The sequence below is a fragment of the Phyllopteryx taeniolatus genome, chromosome 5, assembly GCF_024500385.1.
Source record: "Phyllopteryx taeniolatus isolate TA_2022b chromosome 5, UOR_Ptae_1.2, whole genome shotgun sequence".
Classification (NCBI taxonomy): domain Eukaryota; kingdom Metazoa; phylum Chordata; class Actinopteri; order Syngnathiformes; family Syngnathidae; genus Phyllopteryx; species Phyllopteryx taeniolatus.
The window spans coordinates 12,829,219-12,854,497 of record NC_084506.1 but is presented as its reverse complement, the minus strand read 5'-3'; the positions used below and the strand labels follow the sequence as shown (position 1 = coordinate 12,854,497).

Genomic DNA, 25,279 nt, shown 5'->3' with positions numbered 1-25,279 from the left:
TACTAAAAATGGACTTTTGTACCGTATTCTAATTTATTGAGATGTACCTGTATATTGTATCAAAGATAAGTTTGAATGTCTGGGAGCAAAATTTGCTTTTCCATTACTCTGGTAAAGGTTAATGTTTCACCAGTCCCTAAAATGTTCCTGAACTACTTAGTCTCATTGGTGGACTTGGCAAGTTCCAGCCTGGCCTTCCATAATGCTTGCTAATGAGTGGTTTGCTCTTCTGGTGTAGTGTCTGTACTTTGTGCATGAAGTCATCTGCGAATTGTAAACTGTGATACGTTTAACGTCTGTTACTTATCAGGCCTAGACCATTGGTTTCTTAAAGATATTGCAACTGGCTATAGCCAATGTTTCATATTCTTATCTCCTTTCAGCTTGACAATGTTTTTTCCCACTCATAGACTGCACTCTTAATTTCTGGTTGGTTACACTTCTAACTGTAAATGAAGTCTGGACAGGCCAAACCCAAATCTAAAACGGGGCGTAGACATTTAGTGCTATATATATATATATATATATATATATATATATATATATATATATATATGTGTGTTTGAATAATCAGTGTGATAGGATACACCTGGGCAAAATAAAATAAAATAATAGATGTCAGTCAAGTTTTCCAGTACTTTTGCTCACATAAAAATTAGGCTGTTCCAAAACAAAAGCATGCTATCTTCTAAGTGGTGCATCTGATTGAGATGTGAGTATCTCGAAATACAAACTGAAATGTTGACTCTCATAATTCATCTTCAGCTGTCAAACCCATACAGGTGTCGAACCTTGTTTGGCAGGGCTTTATTTATAGACCTAATTTATTACACCACCTGTCATAAAAATGAGACTTTTTATGCCCCCCCAATCTTACAAAAACTAATTTCAGTGAACTCTTGACTTTTTACCATTTTGAACAGGGTAGAGACATTTCAGACTGAATTTACCTTTTATCTATCCCCAAATTTGAGCTAGTTCACTGGGCCTCTCTAGAAGGTCAGAAATTAATCCATCATAACTTTACATTACTAAGAACATTACGTTCAGGAATTAAAGGATATAACTATAATTTGATATCTCAGTCAAAAAACCCCCACAAAAACTAAACTAAACAATAATGGGCTTTTAAAACACTCAATTTGAAAATTCATGATACCAACAACGTATTATTATTTAAAATGCATGTAACAGCTTCACATTAACCATTACAAAAAACACACACATTTGTGATAGAGAAAACATTCAATACATAGCAGATTCTAGACGGACAACATCTCAAATCATATTTTCTAAACAATCTTAAACATTCTCGTTGGCATTGTTACATTTTTTTTTTTTAATTGTTCATTTGCCAAGTAAGAAGACCATCTACATGGACTTAGGACATTTATACAGACAAAAAAAGAAAAATAAAACATCTCTCTGCTCTCTTGCACAGACTCGCGCCACACCAAGGAATGAATTTGGGGTCGTCACAGGTTATCCACTGTCAGCGAGATGTCAGCACAGCCAGCTTGGTGGTGAGTGCAGTGCACTTTGACTACACAGCAGAGCAACAAGCACAAACACACATCCCCATGTCTAAAAAGTAAATTCGTGGTTTCTCTGTCCCCCTTAGGAAAGGAAAAAATCATACTATCATATCTATGTGTTTTACATCACCTCCCTTCTTTTCTAAACCTGCTGGGACAGAGGCTTGTGCAAAACTTCAGCATCTGTTTGTCCCCCAGGGGATCTTATTGGGTATTCAGGTCTTTCAGATTTGCCTCTGGTTAGCAAAACACTTTATTTGATCTCTAACTGTCTATCGCTCTTGGATTCGATCCAAACAGCTTCTGTGTGCAGAGGTATGGGTAGTCTTGTCTTATTTGTTGTGTGACCAGTGAGTTGTTGCATTGTCATATGCTGTGTGCAGTGTGCGCTAACTCTGGGAATGTAGAAAAAAAGCCACAATGATACTCTGAGACAGAAAAGAAGGAAAAGGTGTTTTCACACAATGGACAGCAGTGAAATCTCACCTAACTGCTGAATGTACATATAGAGGTACAGTATCATGCGTCTGTGGTTTTCAATGGTGTCAGTGTATTACCAATGGAACAAAAGAGCCACGGCCTGATAGGAAAATCCCACAGTGACCAGTGTGTGGTTTTTCAAGGATTATCAATGGCTGCCGCTGTGTTGAGTGTCACAACTCACAAGTGTGTTGCTGCCACAGCTCGTGCTGTATACTATGTGAGTCTGCCTTTGGTATACTATTTACAGTATATGGAGTATAAAGCTCTCTGTATGTGCTTATGTGTTGTAGTGGGAATTTACCCAGAGTTAAAGAAGCAATTGGTGTCCTCTCAGCTATCAATTTCACACTATAAAGTATGACTTGCTTTCATTTTACAACAGCACAAATATTGTACATGTGCAGGTGTTTATTTTGTACTATTAAACCTGATCTGGCTTGTATTGTCATTGCTGCATGACAGCTGCCTCAGTACCTTCACATGTGAATAGCTAGACATCATAGATGCAGAGCACAATAGACAAACGCCTATGGGATTTATAATGAAGCCAACAGAGGTGAGGAACGTGACATAACAAACAGCAAGCATTTTGTTCTTTATTTGTGGCTGGACGAAGACAAGCATTCTTTGACAAAAGACATAGTTTGTGTTCTTTCCCATTTCATTTTACATTCTTACATTACGCACAGTATTCAGGGGGCGTGTGCGTTGTTTTTTTTTCTCGCAGTAAATTAATGAGCTGTCGTCGGTAGCCAGTTTTCACGTATGGCTCGCACACTGTCTGCTGGGTTTTCGCCAGATTCCGTATGCAAAATAGCATCGCCTGTCGGTGACAACTGATCACTCTGATTGACGTGTTATTAGGATTCCCGCATAGTTTCTAGGCAGGACATGCCCTGGTCCAATATGCGCTGCTACACGGTGATTGGCTGCTGTATCCCAGTAGAACGCGCCCTACTGCTTCTCGAAGCTTTATACTCCATATACTGTAAATAGTATACAGCACGAGCTGTGGCAGCAACATCGATGGGAAAAGAAGCATGTGACTTAAGTGTGGCGGTGTTAATATGAATCCAACTAACTCTACCTCACTCTAATCCTCACCTTAACCCATCCAAAACCACAGTAAGCCCCAACCCTAGCCCTAAATCTAACCATAACAAACATTTTCATTTTGTTTTTTTCTTACAAATGTAATACATGTTTGGGATGGTCATCTCGTTACAGTTTCATAAGCCAATCATGTTGCAGTGGGGCATGTCCTGCCTAAAAACTATGTGGGAATCCTAATAACGCCTGATTCGCTGTTAGCTATCGAATCAGCACAAAAGCAAACAAACGAGAAAGAAAAAGGCACTATACGGTAAAACAAGCTGAGTTTATGAATGTGTTGGGCAAGGTTAGCAGGCTATACAATGTGTGCATTTTATTTCATAAAGCCGTGTCTGTGGATTGTATAGAAAACAATGATTTCTCATCCATGCTCACTAAAATGTAAAGGGAAAATGCTGAAGTTGCCTGTGTAGGCATCCCACTGTTTGGCCAGTTGAGTCTTTCTGGAAGTCTTTTGACACTGCACTTGCTTTGAAAGACTTTTTTGACACTGCCAAAAAAGGCAGGCTTTCATCAGTGAAATAAATATTCTTTGAGAGAACACGGATGTTGAGGAGCACAAAATAACAAAGCTATAATGTGGGGGTGCACATTCAGAAGCACTGATTTACATCTACAACTTAAATTAAATTGTATTAATGTATATTTAACAGTCTATAATCCTGATTTCATAGCCATTCTTTTGGCTGCCCAGCTTCCAGTAGTGTGTGTTGGATTTTCTTTTTTTGTCCAATCAGATTTCTGCTTCTATGTGTTGCCATGTCAGTGTACTCTGCCCAGGGCCTTCAGTCTCAGGAGTGCTGGCCCATGACACATACACACTATTAGCATCCATCCATCCATCCATTTTCTGAGCCGCTTCTCCTCACTAGGGTCGCGGGCGTGCTGGAGCCTATCCCAGCTATCATCGGGTAGGAGGCCTGGTACACCCTGAACTGGTTGCCAGCCAATCGCAGGGCACATACAAACAAACAACCATTCACACTCACATTCACATTCACACCTACGGGCAATTTAGAGTCTCCAATTCATGCATGTTTTTGGGATGTGGGAGGAAACCGGAGTGCCCGGAGAAAACCCACGCAGGCAGGGGGAGAACATGCAAACTCCACACAGGCGGGGCCGGGGATTGAACCCCGGTGCTCAGAACTGTGAGGCTGACGCTCTAACCAGTCGGCCACCGTGCCACCTACACACTATTAGCAAGATTTCTTTTTTTTTTTTTTTGGCCAGTCAGATTTCGGATTCATCACTCTTTGCCTTTGCATAGGCTTAGAGTGACTTAGGCATTTTAAACCTCTGATTGGTTTAACTAAACAGCATTGCGATGTGCAAAATAAGTGACAAAGGAGGACAAATATCGGACATTTTTAAAGATTCAGTTTTAAGGCAGACTTTTCAAGAAAAACTGGACGTTGTGAGGATAGGTTGGCCAAAACTGTTGCTGGTTGCCTTGTTTGAACCCAGAAAAGGATGTATTCAACACTTCCAAAGTAGTGTATGAGCACAAACTAGCTAGCTCTGACCGCACAGTTAACCAGAACTGACCAATGTTACGGAACATCCGTATTTTGTTACGGAAATCACTGAACGTTGACTCGTTACGGCTGTAACACTGATTGTTCCGGATATTAGGGAAAAAAAAAGAAAAGCGTCTGACATTACCGGTGCGTCCACATTGAACAGCTGCTTAATGCAAGCTAGTCTATTACATCCCGCGACTTGGGAAAAAGTTCTCTTTGCATCCGGTATCAACGCATTGTCGTCATCGCCTCCATGGTGGTGAATAAGCTACATTTCTTACCATGTTTCTTACAAGCGTCACGAAGGCAGGACGAGGAGTGGATGGCGAAGACGATGTCAAAGCCATGCTAATTTTACTAACTTTGAACAACAAAATAACACGGCAATGTATATGTGTGTTTAGAGATATAAATATGAAATAATACACGTCCAAACAGGAAGCCGCATCTGAACTAGAAAATAATTAGTACGTCACTGCTCACATCACTTCAGAAGGTGGGCAGGTTAAAAGTATATTATTGTTATTAATAAATATTTGTAATTTGTGATAACCTTTATTTGTCCCCCTATGGGGAAGTTTGCATTGTTTCAGCAGCAATTGTGGATATAGGAAATATAAATATGCAATAGAAATAGAATAATATAATGTGTAATAGAAATAGAAGAAGCGGTAATAGTATGTAATAAAAATAGAAGTACATTACACAGAATAGAAACCAAAACTATTGTCAGTACATAAACTATCTATTTCAATCAATCAACAATGTTATTTGCTCGTTTGCAAAATAGAGTGCTGAGTTTTAATTTTGACATTTGAGATCTGATTAATCTGCTTTAATAGACTGGAATTTTTTCATTTATTTTGTTTTTTATTACAAGGGTTGAAAACAGAATTGGCAAAGGCAAATTAATCCACAGACACTGATATTTTTGATGATGGAATGTCAAAATCTCCTAAAATGGTACTTTGATTTAGGCTGCAACTGCGTCCACCATTGCAAGGTTGATGTAATAAAAACATTTACATGGCAAATATTGAAGCCACAATTTATTAACGATTACAACTGTCTCACGGTAATGTTCTTGACAAAATTATTAAAATATGGAAATTCACAGCTGGCACGGCGTATGACTGGTTAGTACATCTGCATCACAGTTCTGGGGACCGGGGTTCAAATCCCAGCCCCGCCTGTGTGGCGTTTGCATGTTCTCCCCATGCCTGAGTGGGTTTTCTCCGGGCACTCCGGTTTCCTCCCACATCCCCAAAACATGCATGGTCGGTTGATTGAAGACCCTACATTTCCCGTAGGTGTGAATGTGAGTGTGAATGGTTGTTTGTATCTATGGGCCCTGCGATTGGCTGGCGACCGGTTCAGGATGTGCCCCGCCTCCTGCCCAAAGATAGCTGGGATAGGCTCTCGCAGCCCGCGACCCTAGTGAGGATAAGCGGTAAAGAAAATAGATGGATGCATGGAAATTCACACAAATTTGGACAAATTGTACTGGAAGTGAATTTTTACAGGTTGGCAGCTCCGGGTAACTAACTGGCTCTTAGTAGCAAAGAAAGGAGAATAGATTTTCTGATCTATAAATAATCAACATCTCTGGTGAGTATGATGTATTTTATTGAAAGTGTTTATGTTTTTGTCATGTTATTGTCTAAATATTGTTTGTTAACTGCTTCAAATGATATTGTGGTGTAGAGGTTTGGAGTTGTTTGGAGGACGAGAAAGGATTATCTATGTTTTTCGCTTTCGTAATAATGGTATTCATTCCAAATATGCTAAATGCCTTTCTCCCTCTGTAATGCCACGTATTGTTATACTGGGTGTGTTTTTAAAAAAATATTATTTTGTAAAATTGTGACATGATGTGGAGCTATTAAGGGATTGATTAAGTCACTTAAGTCCCCACTGAGGGCCCAGATCCGAAATGTCCTGCCCGCCACTGCTGCGTGGAGATGTTACATTTTCACCTTCATGGGCACAATTATGTCTGTTGACTTCTCCCAGTGCGGAAACATTTCAGCTGCCATCAAGAAACCAGAGCAGCATCTGCACTTCCTGAGGGTGCTTGGGAAAAACAACATCTGCTAGAAGCTGCTCTTGGCCTTCTACTGCTTGACCATAAAAAGCATTCTGACATACAGCACAGTGTGGTTCTCCCACTGCACTGAGGCAGAACAGAAGAGGCTCCAGAGAGTGGTCAAGACAGAGCAGCGGCTCATCGGCTGCCCGGTTGCCTCCCTGAAGGACATCTTCATGTCCTATTGCCTGAGGAGAGGCAACACCCACCCTGCCCACCACCTCTTTGACCTGCTGCCCTCTGGCAGGCACTACCGGTCCATCAGGACCAGAACAAATAGACTCCAAGGAAAGCTTCTTCCCACAAGCTATCACTGCACTGAACACACAATAACACCTATACTCATTCCATACTGCTGCCACATTCAAACATCCATGACGCCGCTGCTATAACAAGTGTGCTTTACTGCCATTTAAACTGCCTAATTTAGTATTGTTCAGTATTGTTTTTTGTATGATTTTTTTTTTCCATTGTTTTTTTATTCTTGACACACAAACTTGGAGTTGCACAATCATTTAATTATATTTACACCATAAAATGACAATAAATGATTTCTATTGAGTAGCAAATAGGATCGGATGGGACGAGACAGGACAGCGAGCTATGCAGTGCTACTGGTGTGTGGTGAAAGGGGCAATACAGTGCCAAAACCCATGTAAAGATTTTGAGTGCAAATGAGAGGCCAATCCAGGAAGTTAACATCATCACAAGGGCTGCGTATGGCAATTAGAGAGTGGCCACACACCAAGAGGCTCAATCTCAAAGGCGTGTGTCTCTGGAGACATGCTTGTGAATCAACCCCACCACACGTGCATGTTCATCATCAGAGATGTCCGGAGTTGCTGCACAGGCACGATGAGGATGGGCCGACTTGGCATCACCCATCCCAGTGGGACATGTGCCCATCCCGGGGGCGTCCAGCCAAGAGATCCGGGTCGGCCCTGCAGCCCCATCAAAGCACCCTGACCATCCCTTAGGAGGAAGACGCGGGCACCAGTCTCGATGTGCAGAAGGCAGATGAAACCCCAAATAGGGAGGCACTGACTGACTCAACAAGCCCCAAGATTAGCGTGGAACCACACACCTACACGAGTGTGGGGGGGAAGCAAGAGGTTATTGGGTTGTTGCGGTATTATTTTTAGCCTGTATGTATGTGCGTGTGTGTGTCTTTGTTCTGCGGACAAGTGGTGGGCAGGATGGATTTATTTTCATTGTTTTATTTCATGTAAAGCGCTTTGAGTTGCATTATTTTTTTGGATGAAAAGCACTTACAAATAAAGTTAGATTGATTGAGTGATAACTGCAACAGGGTGCAAAGTGCAAAGGGAAGAACAGGAGGCAGGCCCAAAGAGTGACAGAAGAGCACCACATCTGTTAAGCCAGAGGGCGGGATGGGTTACCATGAGAGGGGCCAGTCGACCCCCCATTTGGTTACAGTGTAGTTTTGCTTAAATGTTCTCTAGTAATATTTATTCTGCAATAAATGTTCTCCATCGATCATCCCTTTTGGCTTTGCTACAATGGATGGGTCCTAAACAAGTTTGTATAGCATGGATCTGTTGTAATGGTGGTTGTTATCTGTTAAGATCTGTTATTATGGCCGAAAAAAAAGTGTAACATATTGGACTAACTGTTCTGTACTGTTCTGCTTAAAGGTCAGAGGACAAAGATGTTAAAAATGTTCTTGATAACTCTAGAACCCCTTTACAAACCGCATCTGCCATTTTTAAGTGATTATATTAACAGTTATACAGCAGTTAAATCGATAAATACGATTCCTTCTGCTTTTTACATCTAGCGCCTTCCAGTCTTCGGCTCTATCCGGCGCTGTGACGTAAAACGAGCCAAAAAGCCTGTTCATTCGGCGTTGTGTGCTATTGTTCCATGCTGTTGTTCCCGTCCTTGTATATTTGTTGTCGTATGATTTAACGATGTCACGATGGTTTATCAGAATCAGAATCAGAATCATCTTTATTTGCCAAGTATGTCCAAAACACACAAGGAATTTGTCTCCGGTAGTTGGAGCCGCTCTAGTACAACAGACAGTCAATTTACAGAACACTTTGGAAACATAAAGACATTGACAAAAAACAATTGTGCAAAAAGATGCAGAGTCCTCAGTTCGAATGGCTAATATCGCAATAGTCCGGTGCAATGACCATTGTGCAAAGGGCACTGAGACTTCAAGGAGTGTATGCGGTTTAAAGTGACGAGTAGTGCGATAATCTGGGACAATGGTTGTGCAAATGTTACAGATACTCCTCAATCAGTGTGCAAATGGAGCAGATGCTACTCTGGCATGAGTGGCCAGTATATGCAAAAATAGTGCAGCATGGCGAGACAACTACAGCGAGTGTACGAGTAATACATAATTGGCCCCACAGAAATGTGACAACGAACTCAAGTCAAAAAATTGCCAGCTTGTTGTAATGGAATTATAAGTTAGCTGTTTAAGAAGTTGATTGCAAGAGGGAAAAAGCTGTTGGAATGTCTACTAGTTCTAGTTTGCATTGATCGGTAGCGCCTACCTGAGGGAAGGAGCAGGAAGAGCTGGTGACCGGGGTGGGGAGGGTGCGAGAGGATTTTGCATGCCCTTGTCTTAGTTCTGGCAGCGTGCAAGTCCTCAAGGGTGGGTAGGGGGGTACCGACAATCCTTTCAGCAGTTTTGATTGTCCGTTGCAGTCGGAGTTTGTCCTTTTTTGTAGCAGCACCAAACCAGACTGTGATGGAAGAACACAGTACTGATTCAATGACTGCTGTGTAGAACTGCCTCAACAGCTTATTGTGTGGCATTTGGTTGTACAAATGCTTCAGGTAGTTGCAAGAGTTTCTTTGGCTTTCCAAGTGAAAAAGGAAGTCGTTACCAGTGGATAGAGAAAGTCAAACGACAGGGGAAAAAACGTGCTCAGCTATGGGTGCTTAGCAAGCATTCCAAACTCTGTACTGATCACTTCGAACCGGTGTGTTTTGAGAAAGACTTAGCAGAAAGCATTGGATAGACAGTTAGGCAGAGGCTGAAACCAGCTGCGGTGCCAACTATTTTTCCTATGTCCATCGGGACCTCCACCGCCAGCAAGAGAACTAAATCTCACAGCCGCCACGGTGCAGCACTGAAGCGGTGCAGAGAAGAGGGGAGTGTTTCCTTGTATATACCTATGACTCTATAATAGTTATTATGCACTGGGCAGTAGGAAAAAAAGTAGTACTTTTGAGTACTGTCGTCTGTACTTTTGCCTATATGCCTTTTGCCAACAGACACGGCAAAGACTTTGTGTGCGGCGTGTTATAAAGCTACTCGAGCGATGGGCACACAATATATAGGAATACTGCATCCTATGTAAAAGCTTGTGCCGTGACACTGAACCATATCCATCCATCCATTTTCTGAGCCGCTTCTCCTCACTAGGGTCGCGGGCGTGCTGGAGCCTATCCCAGCTGTCATCGGGCAGGAGGCGGGGTACACCCTGAACTGGTTGCCAGCCAATCGCAGGGCACATAGGAACAAACAACCATTCGCACTCACAGTCATGCCTTCGGGCAATTTAGAGTCTCCAATTAATGCATGTTTTTGGGATGTGGGAGGAAACCGGAGTGCCCGGAGAAAACCCACGCAGGCACGGGGAGAACATGCAAACTCCACACAGGGAGGGCCGGGGATTGAACCCGGGTCCTCAGAACTGTGAGGCTGACGCTCTAACCAGTCGGCCACCGTGCCGCCACTGAACCATATATGAATATATAATGCATATAGTCGTGCTAAAAAATAATGGCACCCCTGGGGTGGCATTATTTCAAGCCATGACTGTATAAAAAGACATGCTTTTGACGTACCGTCAGATGGAGCCAGTGGCCACTCTCTTTTTCTGTTGTACACCTGCTACTTGGCTGCTCGTCGTCATCACTGTCAGGTTCCGACCTCATGATCGGCTCAAACGTACGCTTTGACGATGCCAAGTTCAGTTGGGTGCTCCTATATGTCAAAATCCTCCCCCTCCTCATATTCCAACACATTGCTCACCATTGCGTATAGAGTGTAGCGCGCCGTGTTTGGCAATTGCAACGTCACTTCCGGTAGCCCTTGCGGTGGATCGAGGAACCACACCCCGGTGTCTTGAGCTTCGGGTATGTTCGGGGAGCGCTCAATACGCGTAATAAAAACCTTATTTTTTTGCTATAGTTGACAACTTGCTGGAAGTGACGTGCATGTATTACATAACATATGAACAATGCAAATATGAATTTTAACTGACCCCATAACACTTTTGTCCTCTGACCTTTAATGGAAACAGCTTCAGAGACAGAAACAGACTGTCTCAGCAGCTGAGCCTGTTTCATCTAGACTCAACTACTGTGTGTGCACCTCAAACCCTAAACAGATTATCATAATGAAAGCTAGCACAATGGCAATACTGTATGTGTCCAAAGGGTGTGAAAATATCCCTGTTATCACGATGGAAAACTCTCCCAGCTGTCATCAGAAGGAGGAAATATGGGTCTGTCTGCCTACAAGTGTGTGTTATCCTTTGACAATTCTGCTGTGTTTATTTTCTGAAACAGAAGGCATTTAGCTTTCACATCACACATACCAGGGTCTCATGCTGTGCATGTCACACAGAGAGACTGAGTCACACAAAAAAATCCATAAAAATCCCCACAAGCAATCAAATTCTCAGAGACACATAAAAGCAGAAAAAAAGGTAAACAGAGTTTCCAGATGACCATCAACTTTGAGATCTCAGATTACAGGAAAACGTTTCCAAAGCAACATTTTCATCTTAGTTTTTCCTCTCTATGACTTTCTTTCAATTTGGACATCGCTCACATGTTTCCATTGGGCAACAGAGTTATGAGTTATGACTCCTCTTTTTGAACGGATGATTCTTTGTATTTTTTAAAGCAGTGTCTCAGGCCCCAAGAATATAACACAGCCTTATTATCTTCAGATGGCCCTGACTGTCTCAAATATACTGTATTTTCCTTGCACCTCTCCAATTTTGTCCCCATGTGATGAAATGAGCCAATGACACCATCATATTGAATACTCAACTCAACTTTATTTATAGAGCGCGTTAAAAAAATAAAATATTATTTTCTAATTGAAATTTAACAGAGGAGTTCCCTTAACATTAGCATTTGGCATACAGGAAGTCACCACTAACCAGTATGAGTGCACCGGGATGCTGAAATTCTAATCTTGCGATCACACTGTGCATGACGTCACTCGCGTTGACTGCAGCAATTGAAGTTGGAATGTAAACAAACAACTGCAGTTTTCTAACAGTCGTTAGTTCCTCAGTTGGTCAGTAACCTTACATTGCCCATAATGATCAATGGAAGGAATTGTTCAAATCTCCTGTCCCTTTTAGTCCTCTTTCTTGTTTCACTTTCCTTCATTTCAGCCCCAGCTCTCCTCCCTATCCATATTTTCTCCGAAACGTATTACTCGCTGTGAGGATGCCGCCCTTCTCCATGTCGGGGTGAAGGTCCTCACGGTTTTCACATTTCTCCATACATTCTGATGCCTCCATTCTGAGATGTACTGTACATTGTTTATTTTTAAATCAACACTGATTTATACGGAGCCCGGGAGACAAACATGAATTCATATTTTTTATTTGGTTGTGTGTAGTGAAAGTTGCACTGGTATCTGTCATTGCTGAAATGAAATCAACACACTTTAGGCAATAACGTCCTTAGTCATGTTTTATTGTTACATCCAGTGTAAATACATCAGATCATGTCATGCCGCCAATGCAGCTAGATGGTTGCCATTATGGCCGAGAGGAAGAAGAAAGTGAGCCATGAGAAGGTTGGGCTCCTAAAAAGCATGACACATGAGGAGACCTCTGGAGAGAGCGGGACCTTTCAGCAGCAGCTACTGCTATCAGGTCCCATGATGGTTAAACCTCACTGCACTGACACAAATAATTGTTTATAAGGTACATGGTAATATGAATATCATAATTAAAAACAAAAGCCCAAAAAAATCATAACGCCAAATCACAACATTACATTGTCAAGGCACCTTTCATATGGAGACCATGCTGCCAATTCCGTTGTTTTTTCATTGCAGATGCTAAGTAATGAGTGCCTCTCATCTCAAGCTTCTAATTCATATACCACATTTCCATTTAATAATTCATTGTTCATTGTTGCTGAGACACTCACTAACACTGTTTCTCGTGGGTATGTCATGTATTGATACATGTGTAGTTAAGTGGTATTTTGTAAATCAGTAAGTATTTGATAATTGATTTCAAGTTTCTGTTACTGTATTTCTTTTTCTTTCCCATCATTGACATTCATTGGCCTGGTCTTATTTACTATGACCACAGGAGGGTATTTTGATAATAAAAATATTGTTTCAGAGTGCTGTAGTATGTGAAATATCCATCGGCCACTTTTCATTAGATAGCTTTAGTGGACTAAAGCATGCTGTCTCATGCTATGAATTTGGGACGTATGATTTCTTAGGATGCACTTACCTTAACCCTGTCAAACAAAAACGTGTCACTGCAAAATTACCTGAAGCCATGGTTCTATCACAGCAGAGTTCATCAGGGTTGTCCTACCAGAAGAATGACGACTTGGTGCTGGCTTGTCGTTTTACCTATACATCATACTTTGTCTATGTGATGCCCCAGGGTAGGAACATAAGGGTGCTGCCCTGACAAATCTCTTAAGTACATGCTTTTGTTCTTTCAGGTCTTAAACACCCACCATTTTAATGTTTATTTTCTTTCGCTGCCAAAATGTTTTTTTTTTTTGGTTTTTTTGTCAGTCCGTCTAAACATCAATTTGAAAGAAATAAAGCCATGGGTCTGGCCTAGTGATGGCCATATGGCTATATTTGATCAGCTACTGCGGTAGTCATTGAATAACTGTTTTTTCTTTTGATTATTTTCAATGGTATGGGTCTGCATGAATGTAACTCAACTTCCCATGCTGGCCGTCATGTTGGTCTTATACAGTACATATATGAAAGAAATGCTTATGGTATATAAACCCAGTAGGGCTCTGAGATCGACAGACTCCGGTCAAATAGTGGAGCACAAGAGTCCAAAGCAAACATGGTGAAGCAGCATTTAACTGTTATGCTGCACACAAATGGAATAAGTTGACAACAGAAGGGACGTCAGCCCCAAGTGAGAATGTTTTTATGTCCAGATTAAAAACTCTTCTTTTTTTCCCATGCTTTTTAGTGCATTTCCACTTTTAAATGATATTTCTTGCACTGTACCCTGTTTTATTTGTATTTTAGTTTTTCTCTTGGTTTTAAATGTTTGTAATGCTTTTTCTTTGTTTTTAAATGCTTTTAATCATGTAAAGCACATTGAGTTACCTTGTGTATGAAATGCGCTATATAAATACATTTAATTTGCTTTGCTTTGCTTCTTTTGAGAGCAAGCTGAAACTGAACCAACAGTGTTTCTTAATCAATTACCGATATTTTTCTATATACTGTAGTCAGACAATTAATTGTATTTGTGATAAGATTGCACATGGTAAGAAACTAACGTCGGTGGCATCAGCTTCTCACGCTACACTTTAACTGTTATGCAGTGGCCTTAGGCTTGATGGAACTGTCAGATACGGACACCACCATGACTTAAGTTTCAAAAAGGAAGAACGTGAGTGGTGTGGAATTGTTTTGGTTCGACAAAAGAAGTTGTGTTGTGCAGCACATCGCATGCTATGGTTCACTTCATGGGGTAAAGGCACAAACTTGTCTTAGCTAAGAGTGTGCCAAATTGTAACATTCACAGCTATACCAGTATTTATTATTATTATTTCATTTTACAGTAACAAATCTTGCAATATTGGAGGATTTCCCCAAATTGTTCAGCCATAGCGTATCGTTAGTCTCACTACTTCTTCATACTCTCCTTAAAAAATAAACATCACTGTTTAATTGGCACACATTTAAAACAGTTGCTAATATTGTATGTCAATTATTGTAAACCAGCCTTATGTCACCAGTCTATTTGACAAATAGTGACAAGTGGCTCTTTGCATCTAGCCGGAATTCCTCAAGCATGTGTTCTGACCACAAAAAGCTGTTTGCAAGACAGCTCATCAAAGAAACCATATGATTTTGGAATATGTTGGCACTTTGAGGGGATTGGCACTGCTGCTACATTTCTCAGTCCAATATGACTGAACACTGTAAACAAAAGGTTTGTTCACCAATATAGTTATGCCTATGAGAATGTCCTGACATCCCTCTCTCCTAAGATCGCCTCATTAAATGGGAAGAGTGGCCCTAATGTGTTTTTTTTGTTGCAGCATGAGTGAACAACTGATTTCTATGCAGATCGGTTGTTTCAATCCAGTGTTGTTTTTGGCAGCCATTTTTGTTTTAGTTTTACTTTTGGGATTTTTCACAAAAATACCCATTAGTTTTTGTCACATTTTAGACATTGTAATATGTGATAGTTTAGTCCGATTTAGGTCGCAAATTCAAAGAGATTTTATTCTATCCATTTTCAGCACCACTTATCCTGGTTAGGGTCATGGGGAGCTGGAGCCTATCCCAAGTGACTTCGGGCAAAAGGCAGAAGAAAGCCTGAACTGGTCGCAGTCAGTCGCAGGGCACATATAGACACGGAAAACCATTCACACTTACATTCACACCATCACTGAGTGGGAACTGAACCCACGCTGCCCGCACCAAAGTCAGGTGCGTGTTTTAGTCTAGTTTTATTTATCCATCCATCCGTTTTCCTCCGCTTATCCGAGGTTGGGTTGCGGGGGCAGCAGCCTCAGCAGGGAAGCCCAGACTTTCCTCTCCCCAGCCACTTCGTCCAGCTCTTCCGAGAGGATCCCGAGGCGTTCCCAGGCCAGCCAAGAGACATGGTCTCTCCAGCGTGTCCTAGGTCGTCCCCGGGGTCTCCTCCCGGTGGGACGTGCCCGGAACACCTCACCAGGGAGGCAGGCATCCGGGAGGCATCCTAATCACATGCCCGAACCACTTCATCTGACTCCTCTCAATGCGGAGGAGCAGTGGCTCTACTCTGAGCTCAACCCGGATAACCGAGCTTCTCACTCTATCTCTAAGGGAGAGCCCGGACACCTTGCGGAGGAAACTCATTCCGTCACGACCCACAGCTCCTGACCATACATGAGGGTAGGAGTGTAGATCATAAATCGAGAGCTTTGCCTTTCGGCTTAGCTCCTTCTTCACCACAACGGACCGATACAAAGTCCGCATCACTGCAGACGCTGCACCGATCCGCCTGTCGATCTCTTGTTCCATTCTTCCCTCACTCGTGAACAAGACCCCAAGATACTTGAAGTCCTCCACTTGGGGCAGGATCTCATCCCCGACCTGGAGAGGGCAAGCCACTCTTTTCCGACTGAGGACCATGGTCTCAGATTTGGAGGTGCTAATTCTCATCCCAGCCGCTTCACACTCGGCTGCGAACCGCTCCAGTGAGAGTTGGAGATCACGACTTGATGAAACCAACAGAACCACATCATCTGCAAAAAGCAGAGATGCATGACTGAGGTCACCAAACCGGACCCCCTCTACGCCTAGGCTGTGCTTATAAATTCTGTCCATAAAAGTTATGAACAGAATCGGTGACAAAGGGCAGCCTTAGCGGAGTCCAACCCTCACCGGAAATGTGTCCGTCTTACTGCCGGCAATGCGTACCAAACTCTGACACCGGTTGTAGAGGGACCGAACAGCCCGTATCAGGCGGTCCAGCACCCCATACTCCCGAAGCACCCCCCACAGAACTCCCCGAGGGACACGGTCGAGGGCCTTCTCCAAGTCCACAAAACACATGTAGACTGGTTGGGCCAACTCCAACGCACCCTCGAGGACCCTGCCGAGGGTCTAGAGATGGTCCACTGTTCCACGGCCAGGACAAAAACCACAGTGCTTCTCCTGAATCTGAGATTCGGACCCTCCTCTCCACCACCCCTGAATAGACCTTATCAGGGAGGCTGAGGAGTGTGATCCCTAGTATAGTTTTAGTCAAGTATTTTTTTAAATAATAATCAATAATAATAATTTATTTTTAATAATACTTTATAATTAATTTCAAACCAGCGGCACGGTGGACGGGGATTGAACTCACAGTTCTGAGTTCAATCCCCGGCCCCACCTGTGTGTAGTTTGCATGTTCTCCCCACGCCTGCGTGGGTTTTCTCCGGGCACTCCGGTTTCCTCCCATATCCCAAAAACATGCATGGTAGGTGAATTGACAACTCTAAATTGCCCGTAGGTGTGAATGTGGGTGCGAATGGTTGTTTGTTTGTTTGTGCTCTGCGATTGGCTGGAAACCAGTTTAGGGTGTACCCAGCCTCCTGCCCGATGATAGTTGGGATTGGCTGCAGCACGCCCGCGACCCTTGTGAGGAGGCCCTGCCTGTGTGGAGTTTGCATGTTCTCCCCGTGCCTGCGTGGGTTTTCTCCAGGCACTCCGGTTTCATGCATGGTAGGTTAATCGAAGTCTCTAAATTGCCCATAGGTGTGAATGTGAGTGCGAATGGTTGTTTGTTTATGTCCATCCATCCATCCATTTTGTGAGCCGCTTCTCCTCACTAGGGTCGCGGGCGTGCTGGAGCCTATCCCAGCTGTCATCGGGCAGGAGGCAGGGTACACCCAGAACTGATTGCCAACCAATCGCAGGGCACATACAAACAAACAACCATTCTCACTCACAGTCACACCTACGGACAATTTAGAGTCTCCAATTCATGCATGTTTTTGGAATGTGGGAGGAAACCGGAGTGCCCGGAGAAAACCCACGCAGGCACGGGGAGAACATGCAAACTCCACACAGGCGGGGCCGGGGATTGAACCCGGGTCCTCAGAACTGTGAGGCTGACGCTCTAACCAGTCGGACACCTGTTTGTTTATGTGTGCCCTGCAATTGGCTGGCAACCAGTTCAGGATGTACCCCGCCACCTGCTTGATGGTAGCTGGGATAGGCCCCAGCACTCCCGCGACCCTTGTGAGGATAAGCGGCTCAGAAAATGAATGGATGGATGGAATTTATGTAGTAATCTTTAAGCTTACAATGAAATGTATCGCAAACCACACACAACCAAGAGGCTGGTGGGTGGTGCAATCACTTTTATCCAACGGCATCAATTAACATCCAATGTTCCAACAGTTTCCACAAGTCTTGTACATTCAAGATTCCACTTAAATGGTTTAAGCACGGGTCTCTCTCTCTTCGCCACTTGCTTGACCGTGAAGACACCATCTCACATTCTACCTGTCGGCCTGCGGTTCTCGTGTATTTTGAACGTCTGACAGAAAACCAATAAAATTTTCATCCAGTCTCGTCTTGTCATCGAAAAAGTGCACAGATCTCGTCATGATTTAGTAACCAGAGCCATGTTTAGCACGTCGCAGTCATGTTGTCGTCATGAAAAAAAAGGGGGATCAATGAAATCATTTCACCATCGTCATCATTGACAAGAAAAAACACATAATAACACTGGGCAACAACGACAACACCCTATTGTTGATCACCCCCAGGGCCCACACCAACCGAGGCATAAACAGGGAGGCTCCACATCTCAAATTTAGAATTGAAGATGCCTTTTGGATCAAAGGTAAAGCATATTCAACAAACAAGAACAGTTCAATTGCCTTGATTCAACATTTGCGGATTTTTTCACTAAACCATCCATCTATCCATTAATTTTCTCCTGCTTATCCGGGGTCGGGTCGTGGGGGAAGCAGCTTTAGCAAGGAAGTCCACACTTCCCTCTCCACCAGAAAGTTCGTCCAGCTCTTCTGAGGGATTATGAGACGTTTCCCGTTCAGCCGGGAGGCATAGTCTCTCAAACATTGTCTGCCTGCCTCTTATTAATATTTTTTGCTTATCAGAATCATGAAGAGTATTCATCCATCCATCCATATTCTGAGCCGCTTCTCCTCACAAGGGTCGCGGGAGTCCTGGAGCCTATCCCAGCTATCATCGGGCAGGAGGCGGGGTACACGCTGAACCGGTCGCCAGCCAATCGCAGGGCACATAGAAACAAACAACCATTCGCACTCACATTCACACCTACGGGCAATTTAGAGTCTTCAATCAACCTACCACACGTTTTTGGGGATGTGGGAGGAAACCGGAGTGCCCGAAGAAAACCCACCCAGGCACGGGGAGAACATGCAAACTCCACACAGGCGGGGTCGGGATTTGAACCCCTGTCCCCAGAACTGTGGGGCAGATGAGCTAACCAGTCGTCCACTGTGCCGGCTGTACAGTTCATCATGGGTCAAATAGCACTGTAGTGAGCAGCACATTTTAAACCTTATCAAGTATTGCAACATTGCCACAGCAGACAATTGAATGGCATGGCAAGATTTATTTAGATGTATACTGTATATATATTTTTTAAAATATGGTGTTCATTGCATTTTGGGAATTTTTTTAAAAAGTACTATACTGTATTGTTATCCTTCTGTCTGTCTGTCAGTCTAACCATCTAGCCATCTATCTACAATATCCATCCATCCATTTTCTGAGCCGCTTATCCGCACAAGGGTCGTGGACATGTGGTTGCACAAAATATCCTTCTTCCTCTTATGGTCCAATGAAACCAAGGTTGACATTTTTCTTCATAATTTACCAAAAGAACATTATACCCACAATGAAGCATAGTGGTAGCAGCATAATGTTTTATAGATGGCTGCTTTTCTTTAGCTGGAACTGGGGCCTAAGTCAAGGTGAAGGAAGTTATGAACAATTTGAGCTAGTCGGTGTTGGCACAAAGCCTTTAAGCATCTGCTAGAAGGTGGGAAAAAAAGTCAGAAAAAGCCTACTTCAACATCTGAACTTTATTTGGGGTTAATCGGAGGCACTTTAAATTGTGGCCTGTGTATGCTGATTCCATTTTTGATTTAGTTTGAATGTGATTGGTGAATTTTGAACACAGCCACATCACAGTTATGAGGGTGTGCACGTGTGCAAGCACATTATTTTATTTGTTTATTTTTTATTTCCCCTCTCAAAGTTATTTTCAAAAAATCAATTGAGTTGTACAGTTTATAGGTGACATGAATGGTGGAAAAAAAGGTTTTGTAATGATTTAGCTTAGTCTCATGTTTTATATCACGAAAATTTGGCATTTGAACAAACAGCATTTGAATTTGGTGTGTAGACTTTTTCTATCCACTGGATATTTTTGCCTTACTTGGTGTGTTTAAAATCTATGGCAAAGCTATTGTTTTCACTCATGTACTTAATGACTTTGCTGGTAAATTTGGATGAGATTGGGATGCAGCTACACACTGAAGAATGTTGCAGAAAAAACTGACAATACAAATAATAAAATAAAAAAATTGGCTCAGGGTTTTGACACTGTAAACAGAGTTTTATTTTTAATCCTGTTTATTTTAGTTGTGGCTTTTGCAAGTCTTTATTTACTATGTGGGATCAGTGTTGTCTATCAGAGAACATTGTGGGGGTATGAGGACACGCAATCCTGACCAAAATTATTTTACACCCCCTCTTTATTTTTCTTCTTCAAACTTGTTAACCATTGCTCTGATCTTTCTTAAAATGTCTCTATTTACAGTCTGAATAGTTTTTTAAAGACAAGGTCAAGTAGACGTGTAGCTTTTGTTTTAGGACTGAGAAGTACAATTACTGTAATTTCTCATGTATAATGGGCACCCATGTATAATACACACCCCCAAAGTTGACCTAAAAATTTTGGAAAACCCTTCTACCTATGTATAGTGCGTTTTTACAATGCATGATTTTGGTTCTACCCATATGATGTATTAAACGTATATGATGTACATGAAATATTCTCTGTATTTTGTTCACTTTTTTTCAAAGAATTATTCTGAATTTAAGCACTTTATTTGAAGAAGTAATCCTTTTTTAATTTACTTGCTCTTATTTTGAAATTCACAGCCCTACTTTTATTTAGTAAATTAAAAAACACACAGTTGTGCTCATATGTTTAATTACCCAGGCAGAATTTGTAAGATGGGTACAGTTCTTCAAAGAAAACATGGACCAGACGAAACACATTTAATTTTATTTTAATGAGATTCAAATTAAACGGTCAGGCATTTCAGAAAACTTATCATTAAACAAAACATAACCATAATTAATGATGGTTGTTGTTCAGTCATCACTCATATTTAAAAAAACAATATTTCACAAATTCTGCAAGGTCATGTAAACTTATGAGCACAACTGTACATATATGCAGTCATACTTACCCATGTCCTATTGGAACGAAAGTGTAGGCTACACTCTTTTTTTTTAATAACCACTAGGTGGCGGTGGCATTTTGGAATGAAAGTGTACAGCATTTTCATAACCACTAGATGGCGGCGTACATTTATAAAATGTGAAAGTTTTTTTTCCTTTTGCCCCTATACCTACATATAAAGCGCAGTATTGACTTTTGACATTATACACGAGAAATTACGGTAATTGCTGTCCCAAATTATTTACAGGACCAGAAAGTTTCGGTATTCCCTGCTGTACTTGGCAGTTATTATGTCCATATGTTTGCAATTAGACTCCTGCAGGTAGAGGAGATGGGAAGACACCACAGGAGCAGTTACCTGCTTTTAACAACATCTTTTACATGCTTGCCTTAAAATATGGTTAATCTGTAGTAATTACGATTTAACTTTTAGTGCCAAAGGTTGCTGAGGCTTCTGTCATAAATTTGTTTTACTGTAGGGCTGCAGGTTTATATTATAGCTACACAATCTAAAGGACTGTATGAAAAGCAACAGTGCTCATAAAGCTGTGCATGCAGACAGATACACTTTATCTTTGAACATCATATGAATACATATGAGTATTTTATTTAGTTTCTTTTTTCATGACAAAAAGAACCAAATTACAAAAAAAGTTGCCATATGAAATTATTACAGAATGTCATTTGAAGGGGAGAATTTAAGCTTCGGCAGACTATGCTGATAAAACTCATTCATGTGTAAAATAATTAAACTTTAATTCAAGAAGGACAACAAATGTATCACCACATTCATTACAGTACAAACATGTCCTTTTGCTGAATATCATCAGTGGTAAATTTTAACACATGTCCTACATGTACACTTTTATGGCTTACAATATACCATGTTAGATTATGCTTTATGTTCCTGTAAATCGTAATGCTTTTTATCCTTTCACATTTCATTAATTGAACCTCAATTCTTGCAATTATTCCTTTTTGTCAATTTGATTTTTATGACTTTAGAGAAGAAGAAAAAAAGACCCAGGCCTCAGAATTCAGGGTTGTGCGGAAGCATAGCCGCTTGGAAAATGACACTTTGTCCCACAAAAAACACTGCATATCAAATGGAAACAGAGACTTTCTTATTTTCCTTTTCGTGTAGCTATATCTTTTCTCTTTTACTCCATTGCTTTTAGGCTATTTAGTTTTTGAACATGTTTCTGGCAGTGGGTTTCTCACTGACTGGAACAAATGTTGTACTTGGATTGTATTGACTTTGTTCTGGTGTGACTGCATCAGTGTGTTTGAGCACATTCAGAGGTTGTGGTGTAAGGGAGTCTTCTTCTCTGAATGCTTTCTCCCCCTTGTGATTATGACTCTAAGGCCAGAGGTGGTATTGAGCCCAGCCCGTCTCTCTCCAAGCTACAGATCGTGCCACAAAATGGGGGTGAACATGCCTGCCTGAAAAAACACCACCTTGTCAAATCACACTGTATTGTATATCTAGGAGGTAATCGGCTATTGACTTTTTGATCTGTAATACACATGTTCCCAATTGTAGAAATTAATTCCAGATTTCCTCAAAAACACAGAGAGAATCTCACTATTATGGTCAATCACCAAATGAAGGTATGAGGGGCCTTGCTGATAAAATCCATTTCTTGCACGTTCACTGATATTGTTTCAAACTACCAGCCCATTACAATACCTTCATCACAAGTAATTGGGATAGAAGGACCCTAGTCTTAACCTTACAAGACCTACGTGTAGTTTGGCAGGTGCTTTTGGCCTTCTGAAAAGTATGTTCATCCGTCTGCAGTCTTCGTTTTGCCAAGCTTCAAGTGGATACGCTTCTTGTAACCGGCACTGTTTAGATTTGAGAAAGAAGACAAAGAAAAAAAGTCCTCCTAAGAGGATAAGCTGTACAGAATTTGGATGGGTGGCCTATAACCAGTTAAGCCTAGTGCAGTGGAACCTAAAAGGTGTTATCTGTTTTATCATTATCTGTTCCGGAATGATAGTCTGTCTACCTTGGATTTACAGTATTAGAATTTCAAAGATTTTTCCCAGTAGGGTATGTTAGAAATGTTACAATCAAATACAGGCTAGGTTTTTGTAACATTTTAACATTGTTAGTCATACACAGAGGTGGGTAGTAAGGCGTTCCATTTACTCTGTTACATTTACTCAAGTAACTTCATTGATACATTGTACTTGTCAGAGTAGTTTGAATGCACCATACTTTTTACTTACTTGAGTATTTGTTAAAAAGAATCGATACTTTTACTCCGTTACAATGATCGACATGCCGCTCTCTACTTTTATTTATCCATTATTGCGTGTGCGATCTATTTTTAGAATTCATTTCCGACTTCCGCATAGGGCGCCTTTGCGCCAATACAACGTGATCACAATTGTCATTTAAATTCCAATTCACCAATCAGACAATACAAGCCAGTCACAAGACCAAATACAAAGCCTTCGTAGGCCAATCAAAAATGACAAATCTTTTGGGGTAAAAAACTGCTGCGCGAGTGTTTACAGACTCTGAAAAGCAACAGTTTTATGATACAGATGATGAGTTTGATGATGTATTCTTGCGTCTGCCCAAACATGGATATTACAGCCTAATTCTAATTTGAGAAACCGCCTTGCGGTAAATTGCAAATGTTTCTATTGTTGTTTTGGCAGTGCATCTGGCAACAGTAGCCCTATATTATGGTCATAAATCACTGTTAAACGTCCTTCTTGGGGATACGTGCCATACTGTAATCCTAATCTCTCTCTCTCTCTCTCGCTCTCTCTCACACACACACTCACACACGCAAGCACACGCACACACACACACACACACACAGACACGTGTTGTTGGTTTCTGGGCACTAAAAAAATTAAATGGTGGCAGGTGTGTGTGGACTCCCATATATTATTTATTTTTGTTTTGTTTGACGTTCATGCTGTAATAAAAAAATATATATCAGAAGTTACTCACCAGTTACTCTTTACTTGAGTAGTTTTTTCACTGAGTACTTTCTTACTCTTACTCAAGTCAATATTTGGAGGACTACTTTTTACTTTTACTTGAGTCATATTATTCTAAAGTAAATATTTGGCTACTCTACCCACCTCTGGTCATTCACGTGTTTAAAGAAGTTAACCACTAATTCCATTTAACAGATAAAAACAAAAATGAAACAGTATTTAAACATTCTATACACCTACAAGTCATATCCAATACATGAATCAAATATTCTGCATCCTACTGAAAGCTGATTCTCATGTTTTAGCCTCCAATAAATTGATAATAAGCATATTGTTAAATTAATACTTCTCTGACAGTTTCACTCAAAACTGAGTATTATTATATAACTAAAGGCACAATTGTAGTTGCAGCTCTTGTGTCAATAGCATTGTATTGTGCCATTGGTTAAAATGTTGTGGTTGGTTGGTGCATCTTCAATGAAAATATTTGCAGTCAACTCCATTGTTTGGACTCCACTTCATCTACACTGTGCTTACTATGCCTATGGCTACAAATGGTCAAGGTGGCTTCATCACTTCTTTGTTGAGGGTGGTCTTTCTACTCTTCTTCATTGCAATAAGTATCACAGAAAAGCAGGCGCGGGGGAGGGGGGGGGGGGGGAACAAGTTCAAGAAAAAACACGTACTTTTACGGGAATCTTAGAATTTTTGTGTAACGTAGTGATATTTTTACTGAAAATGTTGGTCCAATTCCAAATTGGACAACATTAAGGGCAATTTAATTTAGAGGTTCACTGTAATAACTTTTTGAGATCACACACTATTGCGTTTGTTGACTGACAAAGACATGATATACCTAAAACAAGCCAATGAACGATCAACAATATTTTGGAGGCGTAATTTTAAATGAAATGTAAGTCAGGGCAACATCTGACCAATATACTTTTACATCCTGCATATACTGTACTAGTATGCTTTGTGAAGACTTTTACTTCCTAATTCTGTTTCAAAATCAGTTGCCTTGGGAAAAAAAAAAGTTATGTCATTTGTTTCTTCTCAGATAGAGTTAGGTTAAATGGTAAAAAGGGTTATTCTAAGTCTATGCTTTGTGGTCCCTTATTGAACTTTATTATCAAGAGATAAATCCACTGTTTTGCTACACTTATGCGAATGCTAATGTGCTGCCAAAGCACACGTGTGGCTGCGGCACATTCCTTAATGTGTCTCCACAAGCAACTGCATTTAAATGTTGGGGTATTTCTCATGTAAGAAGTTTAATTCTATACACACACTTTGAGAACTTCCTTTTGGGCAGTGTGGCGCAGGAGAAAACTGACATTAAAAAAAAGTATAGGGGAATGGTCACAATTTAATCACAGC

General features: G+C 41.3%; 1 protein-coding gene across 2 annotated transcripts in view; it reads left to right on the top strand.

The window, feature by feature from the left end:
* The window catches only part of LOC133477864 (zinc finger protein 469), a 306,446-nt gene that overhangs the window by 116,607 nt on the left and 164,560 nt on the right, over positions 1-25,279 (top strand). For both annotated transcript variants that reach the window (XM_061773135.1, XM_061773134.1), the window contains one exon: positions 1,442-1,523. The gene's annotated coding sequence lies outside the window, so the exon portion shown is untranslated. The remainder of the gene's footprint in view (positions 1-1,441; positions 1,524-25,279) is intronic.